The sequence below is a fragment of the Chiloscyllium plagiosum genome, unplaced genomic scaffold, assembly GCF_037043375.1.
Source record: "Chiloscyllium plagiosum isolate Xiang-an unplaced genomic scaffold, Cpla_swu_hap1 HiC_scaffold_14, whole genome shotgun sequence".
In the NCBI taxonomy this organism is placed as follows: domain Eukaryota; kingdom Metazoa; phylum Chordata; class Chondrichthyes; order Orectolobiformes; family Hemiscylliidae; genus Chiloscyllium; species Chiloscyllium plagiosum.
The window spans coordinates 120880181-120899786 of record NW_028270152.1 but is presented as its reverse complement, the minus strand read 5'-3'; positions in this window follow the sequence as shown (position 1 = coordinate 120899786).

Sequence of the window (19606 nt, the reverse complement as noted above, 5' to 3'; positions counted from 1 at the left end):
CTTTGGGTGTGTGCTCTGTTCTGGGCCCTGCAGCTGAGGAAGGAGATATTGGCCTGAGAGGGAGCACAGATTTATCCAAATTACACCTCGTCTTTTTGTAAGAACTCTCAGATTTAGACCCAACCACCCACTTCATGATGCTAACCTGTAAACTTCATGTTTTCAATTACCTGCAAACTTCCCATTAAAAATCCTTTTGGACTCAAATTCCAGTACCTTTTCAGGTGGAATGTTCCAGCTTCTGAAAAACTGTCTGTTCATTCAGAAACTGCTGACGTCCATGTTGACTCTGGGGTTACAAAGGGCTGAATTGAAAGATGAGGTGCTGTTCCTGAGCTCCCATTGAGATGCATTGGAACAGTACAGGAGTTGAGGGCAATGTAGGTATGAGCAGACAATGAAGATGACAGGGCTGCAACTGTGAGGACTGCTTGGCTCAATGAGAGTGTTCTGGAGTTGGGTGTAAACAGACTGATGTGAGACAGGGAGAAGGTGAAGCTGAAACTCAGTTTTAGTTCAGGCTGTTCAGATATTCACATGGTCCCAATGTGAACAGCCAGTTTTTAAGTGATACCTGCGGAATATTTGTTAACAGTTTGTAAAGTATTTTTCCTGAGGGCAGTTGAGTTAACCACATTGCTGTGGGTCTGGAGTCACATGTTGGCCAGATCAGGTGAGGATGACCATTTCCTTCCCTACAGGACATTAGTGAACCAGATGGGTTTTTAACAATCGACAATAGTTTCATGGTCATCATTCGCCTTTTCATTCTAGATTGTATTCAATTCCGATGCCACCATCAGCCATGTTGGGATTCTATCCCTAATCCTCGGAACATTGCACATGTCACTCACCTGGCAGGAATACCATTAAGCCATTGCCTCCCTTTTTAGCAATGTTTAAAAGAAAGTTCCATCATTCTACGTGTATAATTTGAGATAAAATACTGCAACGTCCATGTGTCAGCCTCTCCAAAAGGTCAATCAACAGAAATTTGTTTGGGGGTGAAATATTTCACTTTTTTGGGGCAGTTTATTAAACAAAAATAAATCTAAATAAAAATCTTATGCCACGGACATGTAATTTCTGAAGCCGGAGGGGGATTACAGAGACAGGGAGGGATGTGGGGCCAGAGGGGGATTGTTGTCCAAACATCACTGTGGTGTACATGGACTGCAGCATTTCAGGGAGGCGGTTAACCACCACTTTCTCCAAGACAAGTAAAGGTGGCCAATAAATACTGGTCTGGGCAGCAAAGGCAACCCCCAGTGAATAAAACCAAGCAGTGACCTCTCTAAGCTGACTTGCTGTGAAGTTAAAAACCTCTCTGGAAATGGAGTGGGCAGAGAAGAGAAACAGAGACATTTCACAGCTGGCCTCAGAGAGACCTCGCCCTTGGAAGTACTCAGAGCTGGGGATCAGCTCAGTGAGTTTCAGTCTCTTCAAATATCAATCTTAGTCGGTTTTAATTTATTAAATCTACAATCGTGAGTCAGGTGAGGATTTCTTTTTAATGTCTTAGGGTCTCTTGATTAAATGTTTAAGATATAAAACGTAAGTATTATGTTATTCTCGGGCAGTATTTTTCGAGCAGTAAGACTGTGTCTTTGTTTTGGTCTGTAGATTGTTAAGGCGGAGAGATGGCCTGTTGTAGAGTGGTGTGCTGTTCCTGTCGGATGTGGAGATTAGGGAGAGTTTCAATGATCCTGATTATCTGCTGGAAGTGTAATTGCAAATCCTGTTGGATCGCATGGATTGGTGGAGGAGTGATTAAAGGCAGTGAGGAATTGACAGGAGCCGGGGGGTGTTATAGGTGGCAGTGTCAGGAATGCAGGATACTGCAGATACAGTAGATAGATGGGTTACCGCCAGGAAAGCTAGGATGGATAGGCAGGTACTGCAGGAGTCTCCTGTGGCTTTCCCCATCTCAGATAAGTATACTGTTTTGGAAAATGTAGGTGGTCATAGACTTTCAGGGGAATGTAGCATTGACAGTCAAGTTACTGGTGCTGAGACTGGCTTCTAACATAATATGAGGTATATCCAGTTCCACACGATCGATGGTGATAGGGGACTGCTGTTTATGCAGCTGACAGTGAGATATCAGAATGGGGTGGTGCCTCCCTGGTGCCAGTGTCAAGGATGTCTCACAGAGGGAGCAGAATATTCTCAACGGGGAGAATAGCCAGTGGGAGGTCATTGTACGTTGGTACCAATGGCACAGGAAGGGGAAAGCATGGGGTCCTGATGAGCAGGGAGATTTGCTAGTGCCACTCTGGAGGCATTAATCCTGTGAGGGAGTCGGGGTAATCCTCAAGAGATAGTGAGAAAAGAGGTGAGTCTGAGGCTGGTACTGTTCACCAGTCAGACTGTCAAGGCAGGCAAGAGCAAGTCACAGAATGAGGTGCGACAGACCAGTTGTACTGCATTTGTTTCAGTGCAAGAGGCCTTACAGGTCAGGCAGGTAGTTTCAGGATATGGTTTTGAACATGTGACTGGAATATTATAGAAATTACAGCGGCATCACTCAGGGATGGATAAGACTAGCAACTTAATGGTACAGGGTATAGATGCTATAGCAAGGATAGAAAGGGGCCAACAGAGCAGGGAGAGAGATGTTTTTGATTAGGGATAACATTACAGCTGGGCTTCGGGAGGATATTCCTGGGAGTACCTCCAGGCAAGTTATTTGGTTGTTACTGAGAAATAAGAAAGGGATGACGATCTTACTGGGATTGTATTATAGACTCTCTCCCAATAGTCAGCAGGGAATTGAGACACAATTTTACCAGGAAACCTCAGTTATCTGTAAGAATAATATGGATGCAATGATGGGTTTTAACTTCACCAACATGGCCTCGGAGTGCTGCAGTATTAAGGGCTTGGATGGAAAGGTATTTTTTCAGTGTGTACGAGAACATTTCAGATTCAGGTTGTAGGATGTACCTACTAGAGAAGGAACAAAACCTGACCTGTTTTCTTTAGTCATTCACAGGATGAGGCTGTCACTGGCTCGGCCAGCATTTATTGCTGCGTTTACCCAGTGGGCAGTTAAGAGTCAACCACGTTGCTATAGGTCTGGAGTCCCATGCAGACCAGACAAGGTAAAGATGGCATTTTTCTTCCCTAAAGGTCGTGAGTGAACCACATTGGTTTTTCCAACAATTGACAATGGATTCCTTGTCGTCACTAGATTATTTTTTCCAGATATTTATTGAATTCACGTTCCAAAATCTGCTGTGATGGGATTCAAACCCGGGTCCCCAGAACGTTATCTGGGTCTCTGGATTAACTGTCTAGTGATAATTTCACTCTGTCATCGCTGCCTCTTAGGAAATGAGGAAGGGTGAGTGACAGAGGTATCAGTGGGGCAGCGCATCAGCACCAAAGATCCCACAGTATTGTGGCTCAGAGGTTAGCGCTGCTTCCTCAGCACCAGGGACCTGGGTTTGATTCCAGCCTCAGGCGACTCCCTGTGTTCAAGCTGGCACATTCTCCCCAGTGATTGTGAGGGTTTCCTTCGGGTGCTCCAGTTTCCTCCCACAGTCCAAAGATGTGTAGGTTAGTTGGATAAACCATGTTAAATTTCCCATAGTGTCCAGATGCAGTATATGAGGTTTTGAGATGTGCAGGCAAATCTCTGCCTGATGTGAAAAGATCCTTTTGTGGTCTTGGACAGAGGTCAGAGGGACGTGTGGCCACACGTTTTACATTTCCCGTGGCGGCAAGGGAGGGTCAAGGGTGTGGAGCATGGCTTGGTGGGAGGGTGTGGACCGAACATGGGAGGTGCAGAGGTAATGGTCTCTGAAAGACAGATAGGGTTGGGGAGGGAAATATGTCTCTGGTGGCGGGGTCTGACTTTAGGTAGCAGAAATAACAGAGGTTAATGCACTGTATCTGGAGATTAGTGGGGTGGAAGGTGATGACCGCAGGGTTATATTCTTTATTGTGGCTGGAGGGGTGGGGTAAAGGTGGAGGTGCGGGAAGTGGAGGGTATGTGTTGGAGGGCATTGTTGATCAATTCAGAGGAAAATTACGGTCCTTGAAGTCGGCCTTTCTGGGATGTCCTGGAATAGAATCCAAAGAGATTAAACAAATATATCACAGACAAAAGATTAACTGGCCCAGAGACTAGGACCCCTTAAAGGTCAACAATGCTGTCTATGGAACCACAGGGGGTGCGAAAGAGATGCAAATATTTCACGTCATTTTTACTGGAGAAGTATATGGAAGCTCGAGAGTTTGGAGAAATAAACAGTGATAACTTGAAAAGTGTCCATGTTACAGAGGAGGTGGTACTAGATGTCTTAAATCGCATCAAGGTGGATAAAGCCCTGGAACCTGATCATGTGTATCCTGGAACTTTCTGGAAATCTAGGGAAGTTATTGTTGGGCCTCTCCTGAGATATTTGTATATTTGATAGCGACAGGTGAGGTGCCATTATTTTAAAAAGGTGGTAAGGAGAGGCCCTGGAACAAGAAAACAGTGAGCCTGAAGTCAGTGGCAGGTAAGTTGCTGGAAGGGATTCTGAGGGACAGGATATCCATCTATTTGGAAAGGAAAGGAATGATCAGGGAGAGTCAGTGTGGCTTTGTACATGCACAATCGTGTTTCACTAACTTGAGTGAGTGTTTTGAAGGGACAAAGAAAATTGATGAAGCCAGGCGGTGAATGTAGTTTATATGGACATTCAACAAGGTTCCACAAAGCAGACTGGTTAGCAGGGTTAGATAACATGGAATGCAGGGAGAGCAAGCCAATACAAAACTACCTTGAAGAAAGGAGACAGAGGATGCTGTTGGAGGGTTGCTTTGCGGACTGGAGGCCTGTGAGCAGCAGTGTGCTGCAAGGATGGGTATTGGGCCCTTAAATAAATGACTTTGATGTGCATATATGAGGTATGGTCAGTAGGTTCACAGAAGACACCAAAAGTGAAGGTGTAGATGACAGTGAAGAAGGTTGGTTCAGAATACAACAGGATCTTGATCAGATGGGCCATTGGAGCAAGGAATGGCAGACGGAATTCAATTTTGATAAATGATAGCTGTTGTATTTTGGAAAGCAAATCAGCGCAGGACTTATACACTTAATGGTAAAGTCCTGGGGAACATTGCTGAACAAATGGACCTTGGAATGTAGATTCATAGTTCCTTGATAGTAGAGTTACAGGGAGGCGGGATGTGTTTGCAGCGTTTGGTACGCTCCCCGTTATTGGTCAATGCATTGAATGCAGCTGCTGTGACGTCATATTGGGGCTGGACAGGGCACTGATTACAGCTCTTCTGGAATTCTGTTTTCAGGTCCAATCTCCCTGTTCATGGAATAATGTTGAGAAACCTGAAAGGGTTCAGAAAACGTTTGTCAGGATTGGACGGCTTGAGCTATTGGGAAAGGCTAAACAGGCTGGGACTAATTTCCCTGGAGAGTTGGAGACTGAGAGGTGATCTTATAAAATCATGAAGGGCATGAATAAGGTGGGCAGTCGGGGACTTTTTCCCAGGTTCGGAGGGTCCAGAACTCGAGGGTACAGGCTTAAGGTGAGAGGGAAAAGATTTAAAAGGAATCTAAGTGGCATCTTGTTCATATTGAGGACATTGCAAGTATGGAATGAACTGCCAGAGGAAGGGGTGGAGTTTAGTACAATTGCAGTATTTAAAAGGCATTTGATTGGGTACATGAAGAGGAAGGTTTTAGAGGGAGAAGGGTGAACCGCTGGCAAATGGGACTCCATTAACACACTCCGTTATTGGTCAATGCATTGAATACAGAAGCTGGGATGTCATATTGTGGCTGGACAGGATGTTGATTAAGCAACTTCTGGAATTCTGTTTTCAGTTTCAATTTCCCTGTTCTGGGAAGGATGTTGTGAAACTTGAAGAGGTTTGGACAAGATTTACAAAAACGTTGCCAGGATTGGAGGATTTGGGCTACAGGGAGAGGCTGAATAGGCTGGGGCTATTTTCTCTGATGAGTCAAAGACTGAGAGGTGACTTCATGGAGATTTATAAAATCATGAGGGGTGTGAATATGGTGAGCAGCCGGGGTACTATTTCCTCAGGTTATATGGGTCCAAAACTAGACCACCTGGGATTAAGTTGAGAGCGCAAACATTTAAAAGGGATCTAAATGGCAACGTTTTCAAGCTGAGTGTGGTGTGTGTATGGGAGGGGCTACTAGATGAAGTAGTGGATGCTGATTAAATCACAACATTTAAAAGGCTTCCAATTGGGTACATGAATAGGAAGGGTTTTGATGGATACAGGCCAATAGATGGTAAATGGGAATGCATTAGTTTAGGATTCCTCGTTGGCATGGATGAATTGGACCGAAGGTCTGTTTCTTTGATGTTAATAAATTAAGATGCAATCCTCTCTTTTGCGGAGAGCTAGCTGAAACACAGATAATTATCCTTGGAGCTGAGAAGGTGAAACAGTGATTTCGACCTGGTGCAGATTTGGGTCCAAGGTCTTGAATTTGCAGAGAGAGAGAGAGAGAGAGAGAGAGAGAGAGAGAGGAATTGTTAACACTATCACAATTTTTAGTAACTACTTTCAAGTAATTGGCAAATAATACAAGGTGAAAATGTGAACACTATTTTACTCAGTAAGTTCTGAGCATCTGAAACAGTCTGAATAACACAGATTCAGCAGGTATTCTGAAACAGACTTGGAATTTTACATTTTAAGGAAAGATTTGGGGGGCTGTGAGCACATGGAAGGGGACTTGGGACAGATTTGCAGCATCTCCAGCGGGAGAGAGTACAGCCCCAATGGGCTGAATAGCCCCCAGCCCCTGTGCCCTGTGATACTGTCCCATTCACTGTGAATGATGAAGCTCATCCCAGGGCAGAGAGAGGGAGGAGCCAACCACTTACCTCTCAATCGGCGCCGGCTTGATTAACAGCAGTTCCAGACCAATAGGAGGAAAGGCTGTGTGGTACTGCAGCCAATGGGAGTGAATGAGGGGTGTGGCCAGCAAGACAACAAATGTCCATGAGCTGTGCAGGCACAATGTCACTGGTTGGGGTTGGGAGAGACAGCAGAGACTGGGACAGATGCTGTTGGTCCTGAATTACAAACTCCCAGTAAATTAAGATCAAAATAACTGCGGATGCTGTAAATCAGAAACAACAACCAGAAGGTTCTGGAAAAGGTCAGCAGGTCTGGCAGCATCTGTGAAGAGAAATCAGAGTTAAAGTTTCAGACCAAGTGTTCCTTCCTCAGAACAGATGTTACTGAGAAAAAAAATCAGTTTATTTGCAGACGATAGTGTGGGGGGAGGATAAAAGGAGTTAAGGATAGGTGGGGAAAGAGTGAGAAGAACAGTTGGATAAAGGAGTGGAGAACGATCTGGCTGGGGGAAGGTGATTAGCTGTTAATGGAGACTGTTAGTGGCTCACCATAGGTAGTGTGTAATGGCAGGCTGTGAGAACAAGGCCTGGTGTGTGGGGTAGTGGGCTATAACATGAGGTTGTTAATCTATGGTTAGCCACTGTCTCCATTGTAAGCTGTTGCCCGCCTATATCACTCTATGATTTGAGCTGCCGAGGACACAAACCTTTGGAATATCCTCCCTCACCCCCTCTGTCCGCCTTAAAGATGTATCTAAAAATCGTTCTCTTTAATCAATGTTTCCATCATTCGTGAAGCAGTTTAGGAGATTTGTCAATGTGAAAGGCTCCATACAATGCAGGTAGTTGTTATTGTCTGACATTAGGAGAAACTGGGATGAGCCCCATCTGTCTCATACCTGATGAACAACAGCAAAAGCAGGAAGCACTGAGCATGCTCCAGCCCACAATTGGCCTCGGATTTTTGATGTCAGCGCAGGACCAATAAGAGTGGGGGAACGGGGGCTAGAGGTGCTAGTTGATCCTTCAACCAATCAGAGTGAATGAGGGGCGGGACAATACTCAACCACGTGATAAACTTCACTGACAGCACAGTGTTGTTGTGACCAAGGCATTGGAAATGTGTGAAGGTGAAGGGCAGGGGAAAGGAAAGACATATTGACCAGGAAGAGAAGGAAATTTTCATGATATGTGATGAGAGGTTTTACAGAACTTAGTGCACATTGTAAAACACAAATTTAAAATTCCCAAATTTTGCACCATTTTCCCTCCCTATAATGTATTTTGCACACCCTGAAATATCAACTGTGTGTTTCTCCCTCCACGGATACCATTGATCAATGCCAAAGCCCCATTGCATATGGAGAAGGTGATGATTGAATTCCTTGTACTGCTGCAGTTCGTGTGGTGAAGGTGCTCCCACAGTGTGGCTGGGTAAGAGCTGTTATCGATTATTCACTCAGCAACATTGAAGAATTGAGAATGTATGTGCAAACCAACAACAGTTTGTATTTTTATCATGTTTATAATTCCACAGAAATACTATTGAGAACTTCTGATATAAGGCCATAGATTGAGATACTAAGTCAAGTGATCAAAAGCATTGCCAAATACGCAGGTTTGCGGGAACACCTGAAAAGAGGAAAGCAGGTCTGACAGGGTTAGGGTAGGAAGACCAGACCACCTTGCCTTGGCAACAGGAGAAACAGCCAGACAGGTGAAGCAATGAATAAACACAAATGAGTTGTCGGGATCTCACAGGTTGTGTGGTGCAGGGAGACAGGGATGTTCACAGCCATGAATTACATCAATGGTGAGAATTTTAAATTGTTGCTTGTAAATAGGAGCCTTTTGATGGATCAACTAGTTTTGGTACAAGTGAGCACTTGATCAGGAGGGTTTTAAATACTGTTGAGATTACATGTAAGTTTAATGTGGGAGGCTGGCCAAGAGTGTTTGGATAATTAAGTCTGGAGATAACACAGGGATGGACGAGTATTTCAGTAAATGAGCTGAGGCTAAGGTGGAGTTGGGTGATGTCACTAATGTAGAAATAGTGTTTTTGGAGTTGGACTCCTCCTCCTCATTACACCCCCTCACCAAATCACAGATATTATTACTTGTTCTGTCTGTCTGTCTTTTCTGGTTATGTTCTTCTCTCCCATTGTGCTACAAACTAATATTTGACCCCACCGTTGTTGGAAAGATCTGCTCCATCCCAACTCTCCCTTTCCTTTCTGAATTCCTTGTATTTGGTGTCCTTCAAGGATCTCCCCTTGGTCCATCCTGTTTCTCACCTTCACACTGCCAGGAGGTGACATTGTCCAAAAGCACCGTGTTAGGTTTCACATGTACACTGACAATGCCCAGCTCTCTCTCCCCATCATCCCTCTCCACTACTCAGTTATCAAACTGCTCATCACGCTCCCACTACTCGATTAGCTGCAATTTCCTGCAACGGAACATTTCAATGGTTAAACCTATTGCCTTCAGTTACTATTACAAATTACTTTCCCTTACTGCTAAGCCCCTCCCTCTCCCTGGAAACTGTGTGAGGCAGAACTACATTCTTCATAATATTGCTGTTATATCTGACCCCACGGTGACATTCTGATCAGGCATCTACACAATCACAAACACCAGGAATTTCAATCTCTTATAATGTTGGTTGTCTCCACCTCACCCCAGCTCCATTGCTACTAAAACCCCTGACCCGTGTCGGTGTTGCCTTAAACTTGACGAATAAAAACAGAACCCTTGATTCTGCGACTATCCCAGAATCTGGTTCCAGACTCCCTCATGATCGGAAACAGCCTCTCAGTATTTACCCTGTCAAACTCCTTAAGAATCCTACATATTGCAATGAGATCCCCTCTCATTCTTCCCAAATCCAGTGAGTAGAGTCCCAACGTTTTCAGCCTTTTCTTAAAAGATAATCCCGGCAAGCCAGGGATCATCCCAGTCAATCTTCTCTGAAATGCCTCCGATGAAATTATGTATTCCCTTAAATAAAGGGACAACAACTTCTGTCATTACTCCAGATGTGGTCTCACTCGCACTTTATTAAGTTACTCTCATGTGTATACTCCAAACACTTACACTGAAAACTCCTTGCAATAAGAAACAACGTTCCATTCCCCATCCTGACTCCCTGTTGTAACTGTGTTTCCTACGCAATTACCCCGGTCCCTTTGTGGTGCAGATTTCTACAGTATCCACCATTTACATAGTACTCTGTTCTTTTATTATCTCCTCCAAAATGAGCAACGTCACAATTTCCCAAGTTATACTCCATTTGCCAACTTGGTGCCTACTTCTAAAATTAATCCCTCTCTGTAAACTGTTTATAATCCTTTTGGAAATTTATCGTTCTGCCTTTTCTAGGAGATTTTCCCCGCTCATTCTTCTAAACATTTCCTGGGAGCCGTGGGCAGTGGGAAGCAGTTGTTATCTTTTCAGAGAGACTCTTGGAATGACTGGGAGGAGCTTGCTGCCCATTGGTCAGAATGGAGACAACTTGCCCATCAAGCTGCATGAGCCTTTCATTCCCCATGTTTAATTGATGAGGCACAGCGTCTGCACGGAAGGAAAGAAAAGGAAGCAAATCCTGCTCTCCACATCTCACTAACTCTTGGAACATTGTGCCCCATGTGTCAAAGATCTGTCCTGTTCAGTCACATGAAATCCCAATGTGGAAACTCACAGAAACCCACATAGATTTCCCCCTGAATTGACTGCTGACCTCCGCAAGGGGTAATGTGTGCAGTCATCCTGGGACAGGAGGACGGGATGGAGAGAGTTTCTTCAATGAACTGACAGTGACAGTTTATCAACGTGTATTACAGGTGGACATTCAGATGGTAATCTCAGTAATTGTAATGCCAAACTCTGACAAAATTTCTCAATTCACCAGGAGCTGGATATTTACATTATGTGTGAGTATTGTGTTCCAGCTCATTCCCATTTACTGCATAAAAGTTCTCTTTTGAATCACACCACACTCTCAGTAGATCTCCCCCAAGTCTTCAATATGTGTCCTGTAATGCTTTTCTGATGAGCTCATGAGTGTAAGGTTGATTATTCTAACGTTTAAATTCTGTGAATCTATCTAACACAGGGCACCCGCAATTTCCTCTGGTACAAGAACAATCTCAGTTTCCCCAAACCCCTGATTCCCCAATGTCTGTTTGCTGTCTATAAGGCACACATCAGGATTGTGTTGGAACATTTTCCACTTACCTGCATCAGTGCAGCCCCCAACAATATTAAACAACGTGAACATCCTCCAGGACAAGGCACTTTGCCCGAGTGGTTTCCTATTCACCACCTTCAGCATTCCCTTTCTCCACCCCCGGGGTACAGTGGCATCACTGTGTAAAAGGAAAAGTTAGCATTGTCTGACCAAACCGTAGGACTGCTCTCTCATTATGGAGAGATGTCTGCTGGTGGTGGTTTAATCAGAAGGTTATAACAGCCCAGGCAAGGGGAAAGGTTGGGAAGGAGAGTCCATCTATTGTAGATGGATATTCTTGATGTGTATTAGCAACACCCATGTCAATGAAAAACTAATGAGATTAAACCATAATCATGCAACAAAAATCCCCCATTCCTTGAACCATCCTGGTAAATCTCCTATGCCCCCTCTCAGGACCCTGCCATCCTTCCCAATGTGTGGGCGATCTCTGGTTTGCACAGAGCAAGCTGTTCTGTGTTCCTGTGGGTGATGTTATCATAGAGCAACAGTTCCACTACACCTCACTGTATGTAAGGGTGGGAGAGACATAAATCGCAACAATATTTAAGATGTATTTAGTATGTACTTGCGATGCCATGATAGATAACACTTTTCCACAAGTACTGGAAAATAGATGAGGATAGTTAGGTGGTAGTTTTCTTTGTCACAGACCCGATGGACCACCAGAGCCGTTTTCTGTTCTGTAGACCGCTGAGATGTTTATTATAGGAATATGATACGCTCCATTGGACATCAGGTCAGAAAAGGTGATACTAGAGTAGATGACAGATGAATGGTCGATGTTTTGGGAGGAAAGGGAGATTGAGAGGTTTAAGGGAAAATTCAAAAGCTCAGCGCAGGAATCGGAAAGGGCCGTCAACAAGTGAGAAATAAAGATTGGGTATCCTGAAGGCTGGAAATAAAGACACATATAGCAGAGCTTTGAGAGAATGGAGGGGAATTAGAGATAGGGAGGATAATGAAGCTGGAGGAGATGTAAGTTGGAAAGGATTATGAGGATAGAGGATGTTACAGAGATAGAGATATTTGTGATAGAGGTTTTTGGGTTTTGAGGCTGGAGAGGAATTATCTAGATAAAGAAGAGTTGTAAGGCTAGATGAGGTGACATTGACAGGGGGAGTTCCGAGAATAGAGGAATTTACAGAGATAGCAAGCGTTAGAGTCATAAAGTTATACAGCACTGACAAGACCATGTGGTCCAACCAGTCCGTGCCGACCACAAATTCGAACTGAACTCATCACATCTGCCTCCACTTGGTCAAAATCCATCCTCGCATTCCCTCTCTATATACGGGTCCAAAGGTTTTTTCCTCTTAGAATCCCTCTCCCCTACCATTTTTACTCTACGTTTACCCCTTACTAATTCACTCTACCCAATCATCCCTGAACACTATGGGCAATTTAACATGGCCAGTTCACCTACCCTGTACATCTGTGGGTTGTGGGAGGAAACAGGAGCACCTGGAGGAACACACGCTGACACGGGGAAGCATACCCAAATTCCACATGGACATCCACCCAATGCAGGAATTGAACCTATGTCCCTGGCAGCAGTGCTAACCATTGAGCCACTGTGCCGCCCTTAAATTGTAATTGTATTCACAGCTACCACGTCCTCTGCAAGTTTATTCCACGTGTGAATCACTCTCGTGCAAAAACAAAAAATAAAATCCGGAACGTCTTTTTAAAGCCTTCCTTCTCTCACCTTAAAAAGTATGTCCCCACTCTTGAATTGCGCTCCCTCCGGGAATGGGCACCTGCTGTTCACATTACTGATAGTCTTCTGGATTTTATAAACCTCCAATAAGGTCACCCCTCAGCCTCCTGTGCTCCAGTGAAAGAAGTCCCAGCCTACCCAGCGTCTCCTTATAACTGAAAGCATCCATTCCCATCAACATCCTGGTAAATCACTTCTGAACCCGCTCCGACTTAATAATATCTGTCCTATAACAGCACAACCAGAACTGAGCACAGTATTCCAGAAGAGGACTCACCAACATTCCGTACAACCTCAACGTAATGTCCCAACTCCTATACACAAAGGTGTGAGCAATGAAGGCAAGTGTGCTATACACCTTCTGAACAACCCTGTCTACGTGTGACATAAACTGCAAAGATCTGAACCCCGAGGTTTCCTTGTTCTATATCACTATTCAAGGCCCGACTTTTAATCAGTCTAAGTCCTGCCCTTTTATCAAGATGTAATATTTGGCATTTATTCCAATCCAGAACATCATTCGAGTATAAAGACAATAGGAGTATATTTAAGAGGAAAATCAGGAAGGCAAAAAGGGGACAGGACACAGCTTTGGCGAATAGGGTAACGACAATCCAAAGGGTTTTTATAAATACATTAAGAGCAAATGAGTTACTAGAGAGAGAATAGGGCTCCTCAAGGATCAGCAAGGCAGCCTATGTGTGGACCTGCAGGCGATGGGGTGGGGAGGGGATACTAATCGAGTATTTTGCATCAGCATTTACTGTGGAGAAGGATGTGGAAGATATAGAACGTTGGGGAATAGATGGTGACACCTTGAAAAATGTCCATATTACAGAGAAGGCTGTACTGTTTGTCTTAAAACGCATTAAGGTAGATAAATGCCCAGGATCTGATCAGGTGTATCCCAAAATTCTGGAGGAAGCTAGGGAAGTGATTGCCGTTCCCCTTGCTGAGATTTTTGTATCATCGATAGTCACAGCTGAGGTGCCAGAAGACTGGGGGTTGGTTAATATGATTATACTGTTTAACGAAGGCGGTTTGGACAAGCCCGGGAACTACAGACCCGTGAGCCTGATGTTGGTGCCAGACAAGTTGTTGGACGGTAACCTGAGGAATAGGATTTGCATGTATTTGGAAAAGCAAGGACTGATTCGGGATAGTCAGCATGGCTTTGTGTGTGCGAAGTCATGTCATGTACTTGATTGAGCTGCTTTTTGAAGAAGTAACAAAGAGGATTGATGAGGGCAGAGCGGTAGATGTGATCTATATGGACTTCAGTAAGGCGTTCGACAAGGTTCGCCATTGGAGACTGGTTAGCAAGGTAAGATCTCACGGAATACCGGGAGAACTATCCATTTGGATACAGAACTGGCTCAAAGGTAGAAGACAGAGGGTTGTGGTAGAGGGTTGTTTTTCGGACTGGAGACCTGTGACCAGTGGAGTGCTACAAGGATCGGTGCTGGATCCACTACTTCTCATCTTTTATATTAATGATTTGGATGCGAACATCGGAAGTATAGTTAGTAAGTTTCCAGATGACACCAAAATTGGAGGTGTAGTGGACAGTGAAGAAGGGTACCTCTGGTTTCAATGGGATCTAGATCAGATGGGAAAATGGGCTGAGGAGTGCAGATTAGTTTAATATAGATAAATCTGTGGTGCTGAATTTTGGAAAAGCAAAGCTTAGCAGAACTGATAGACTTAATGGTCAGGTCCTAGGGAGTGTTGCTGAACAAAGAGACCTTACAGTGCAGGTTCATAATTCCTTGAAAGTAGAGTCGCAGGTAGATAGGATAGTGAAGGTGATTGGTATGATTTCCATTATTGGTCAGAGCATTGAGTAAAGGAGTTGGTAGGTCATGTTGCAGATGTTCAGGGCATTGGTTTGGCCACTCTTGCAATATTGAGTGCAATTCTGTTCTCCACCTATCAGAAGGATGTTGTGTAACTTGAAAGGTTCAGAAAAGATTTACAAGGGTGTTGTCCTGGTTGGAGGGTTTGAGCTGTAGGGAAAGGCTGTATAGGCTGGGGCTGTTTTCCCTGGAGTGTCGTAGTCTGAAGGGAGACCTCAGAGGTTTATAAAATCATTAGGAGCATGTATTGGATAGATAGACAAGGTATTTTCACTGGGGTGGGGGAGTCTAGAACTAGAGGGTATAGGTTTAACGTGTGAGGGGAAAGATATAAAAGGCAACTAAGGGGCAACTTTTTCACACGACGGTGGTGCGTTTATGGAATGAGCTGCCAGAGGAAGTTGTGAAGGCTGGTAGAATTGCAACATCTATTAGGCATCTGGATGGGTGTATGATTAGGAAGGGTTTAGAGGGATATCGACCAAGTGCTGGCGAATGGGACGAAAGTATGTTCGGATATCTGGTCGGCATTGACGAGTTTGATCAAACGGTCTGTTTCCGTGCTGTATGTCTGTGACTCACAGCAGGGGATCAGCTCAGTGGGTTTCAGTCTCTTAAAAGGTAAATGTTGGTCTGTTTTATTTTTTAAAATCCGCAATATTCAGTAGGGTGAGGGTTTATTACTTTAAGTACCTGTCTTATGATCTTTTGGTTGAATGTTTTAAATATAAAATATAGGTACTCATGTATTAGAGAGTAATGTTTTGTAAAGCTGGAAGACACTGCCTTTTTCTGGGTCTACAGATTAAGGTGCAGAGATGGCCATTCGTAAAGTGACGTGCTCTTCCTGGAGGATGTCGGAGATTAGGAAGAGTTTCAATGATCCTGATGATGGTCTGCAGAAATTGAGAATGCAAATCCTCTTGGATCGCATGGATCAGATGGAGCGGTGCTTAATAGTAATGAAGAATTTACAAGAGTCAGGGTGTGTGGTAGGTGGCGGTTTCAGGCCAGAAAACTACAGATACAGTCAGGTAGATGAGTTACGTCTTGGAAAGTTAAGAGACAGAAGGAGGTAGTGCAGGAGTCTCTTGTGGCTATCCCTATCTCAAACAAGTACTGTTTTGGAAAATGTAGATGGTAAAAGACACTCAGGGCAATGTTGCACTGACAGCCAAGTTACTGGTACTGAGGCTGGCTCTAATGTAATGTGAGGTATATCAGGTTCCAGGTGATCAGTGATGATCAGGGACTCTCTAAACGGGCAGACCGCAGCTTCTGCAGCTGATAGTGAGACAACAGAATGGGGTGGTGCCTCCCTGGTGCCAGGGTCAAGGATGTCTGAGAGGTGCCAGAATATTCCTTAAAGAGTAGAATAACCAGTGGGAGGTCGTTGGACATTGGTACCAATGACATAGGAAGAGAAAAAGATAAAGTCCTGATGAGAGAATATAGCAAATTAGCCTGGAATATAAAAAAGTAGGTCCTCGGTCGTAAGATCTGAATTACTCCCGATGCTACATGCTAGTGAGAGTAGAGATAGCAGGATGGAGGGATGAATGATTGGCTAAAGATCTGGTGTAGGGCAGAAGGATTCACATCTTTTGGTCATTGAAATCTCCTCTGGAGTAGAACTAACTTGCAAAACAAGGATGGATTGTCCCTGAATTGGAATGTGACTACTGTTTGGGCAGGGAGATTTGCTCGTGCTACTCGGAAGGCATTAAACGAGCGAGGAAGTGGAGGTAAACCCAAAGAGATAGTGAGAAAAGAGTTAAGTCTGAGGCTGGTACAGTTCAGAAGTCAAACAGTCAAGGCTGGCAAGGTCAAGGCACAGAATGAGGTAGAACTGAGCAGTTACACTGCATTTACTTCAATGCAAGAGGCCTGACAGGGAAGGCAGATGAGCTCAGGGTATGGTTTGAACATGGGACTGGGATATGATGGGTATTATAGAAACGTGACTAAGGGATGGATGTGACTGTCAGCTTTATGTTCCAGGGTATAGATGCTATCGGAAGGATAGAAACGGGGACAAGAGAGGAGGACGAGTGGTGTTTTTGATTAGGGATAACATTACAGTTGTGCTTACGGAGGATATTCATGGGTGTACGTTCAGTGAAGTTATTTGGACGGAAATGGGAAATAAGAAAGGATTGATCACCTTATTGTTAATATCTGCGTGGGTTTCGTCTGATTGCTCTGGTTTCCTCCCACTGTCTAAAGATATGCAGGTTGGGTGGATTATCCAGGCTGAATTGCCCATAGTGTTCAGGGATGTGCAGGCTCGCTGGATTATCCATGGGAAATGCAGCATTACATGGGTAAGGTGAGAGCCTCTGACGGTCAGTGTGGATGTGATGGGCTGAATGGCCTGCTTTCCCACTGTCTGGAATCTCTGAAAATTCTACTAGTTTTAAAATAGTTCCAGAAAAGAATAGACCAGATCTAAACGTTTCTGTTCTAAATTGGATAAAGGCGAATTGTGATTGAAAAAGGCGAAATCTTTCAATATTTCTTTGCTATTCCCAGGTGAAGGGACGGCTGGAAAGTGGGAACATAAGAACATAAGGAATGGGAGCAGGAGTAGGCCATCTGGCCCCTCAGGCCTGCACAGCCATTCAATAAGATCAGGGCTGATCTTTCCATGGCCTCAGCTCCACTTTCCTGCTCTCTCCCATAACCTTTAATTCCTTTCCTGTTCGTAAATCTACATTTTGACCTAAAGACATTCAAGATGAAAGCCTCAACTGTTTCAATCAGCTGGGAATTCAACAGATTCACAACCCTTTAGCGGAAGAAGTTTCTCCTGAACTCAGTCCTAAATCTGACCCCCGTTATTTTGTCGCTATGCACCCTAGTTTGTCCAATCTACAATGGAAATAACCTCCCTGTTTCTATCTTATCTACTCCCTTCATAATTTTATATTTTTCCTATACAACCTCCTATTCTTCTAAATTCCAATGAGGATCGTGCCAGTTTTCTCAATCTCTCTTCATAAGACAACCATCTCAACTCCCAACTCAAACAAGTGAACCTCTCTGCACCCTCTCCAGTGCCAGTACATCCTTCCTGAAGTAAGAAGACCAAACCTGTACACAGTACCCCAGGTGTAACCTCACCAGCACCCTGTACAGCTGCAGCATAACCATCCCTCCAGCAATGAAGGACAATATTCCCTTCATTGTCTTAATTACCTGCTGCGCCTGCAAACCAACTTCCTGTGATTCATGCACAAGGACACCCATCTCCCTCTCCACAGCAGCATGCTGCAAGTTTTCAAAATTTCATCATCCAGTTTGCTGTTCGTCCGACCAAAATGGATGACCTCACATTTCCCAACAATGTCCTCCATCTGCCAGACCCTTACCTACTCAATTAACCTATCTGTATCCCTGTGCAGACTGACAGTGGCCTCTGCACACACTGCTCTAACACTCATCTTAGCGTCGTCCACTTTTCATGAATCCATGCTGTGTCTGTTCGATGAGACAATTTCTATCCACATAGCTCATTATTTCTTCCTTGACAGATCGGACAATTTCCCCACTACAGAAGTTATGCTAACATGTTCATTTTAAAATATTGGCATCACATTTGCAGCTTTCCAATCTGTTAGAACCGTTCCAGAGTCCAGCAAATTTGTGAATTATCACGAGTGTATTTGCTATTTACCCACTGCCATCTCTTATAGTCCCCTGGGATGCATTTCATCACGGCCAGGAGACCCATCTACCTTTAAACTGGTATCATTCCCAGCACTGCCTCTTTACTGAGAATGATTGATTGATTGTTTCTCTGTCCTCATCTACCATTGCCTCCATAGGCCTGCGACAATGAGAGTATATGGATAGTATGTTTCTGTTAAAGCCAAGGCTGGGAGCTGTAACGAATGCTGCCTGCCAAGAGGAATTGTGGCTCTGGTCAATAAAATGAAGGAGGGATATGGCACGTACAGACAGCTGGATTTGTGTGAATACCTGGAGGAGTAAAGGGGCAGTAGGATTATACTCGAGGGAAACTAGGAGGACAAAAAAGGAACGAGAGAGCTTTGTGGAATGGGTTTGGGGAAAATCTAAAGAGTTTCTAGAAATACACTAAGGAAAAATGAGTAACCAGGCAGAGAATAGTGACCCTCGAAGATCAACAAGGCTGTCTATGGATCTGCAGGAGGCAGGAGAGATACGATCTACGTATTTCATGTCAGCTTTTGCTGAACGAGGATATGGAAGTTTGGAGAAATAAATAAGGATAGCTTGACAAGTGTCCATATTATTTAGGAGGAGGCACTGGAACTTGTATAATGCATCAAGATTGATAAATCACTGATACATGATCAGGTGAATCCCAGAACTTTGTGGGAAGCTAGAGAAGTGATTGTTGGGCCCCTCGCTGAGATATTTGTATCACCGAGGTGCTGCAAAACTGGCGCCATTATTTGAGAATGGTGATGAGGAAAGGCCAGGGAATAATACACTGGTGAACCTTGTGTCAGGCAAGTTATTGGAAGGGCTTCTTAGGGATAGGATTTAGATGTAATTGGAAAGGTAAGAAATGATTCGGGATAGTCAGCATGGCTTTGTGCATGGAAATCACTAACTTGGACTTCAGAAAGACATTCAAGGTGGAAGAACTAGCTATATGGATATAAAATTGGCTGTAAGGTTGGAGACCGAGGGTAGTGGTGGAGGGTTGCCTTTTGGACTGGAAGCCTGTTATGAGCAATATGGTGTAAGGATCGGTGTAGGGTTCACTGCTTTTCATCATTTGTATAAATGATTTCTATGTGAAAATAGGAGCTATGGTTAGTGACTTTACATAGACACCAAATTGGATCGGGAAGAAGTGGGTCGGGAAGAGGGTTACCTCAGAGTACAATGGGACTTCAATCAAATGGGCTGGGGAGTGGCAGATGGAGTGTAATTC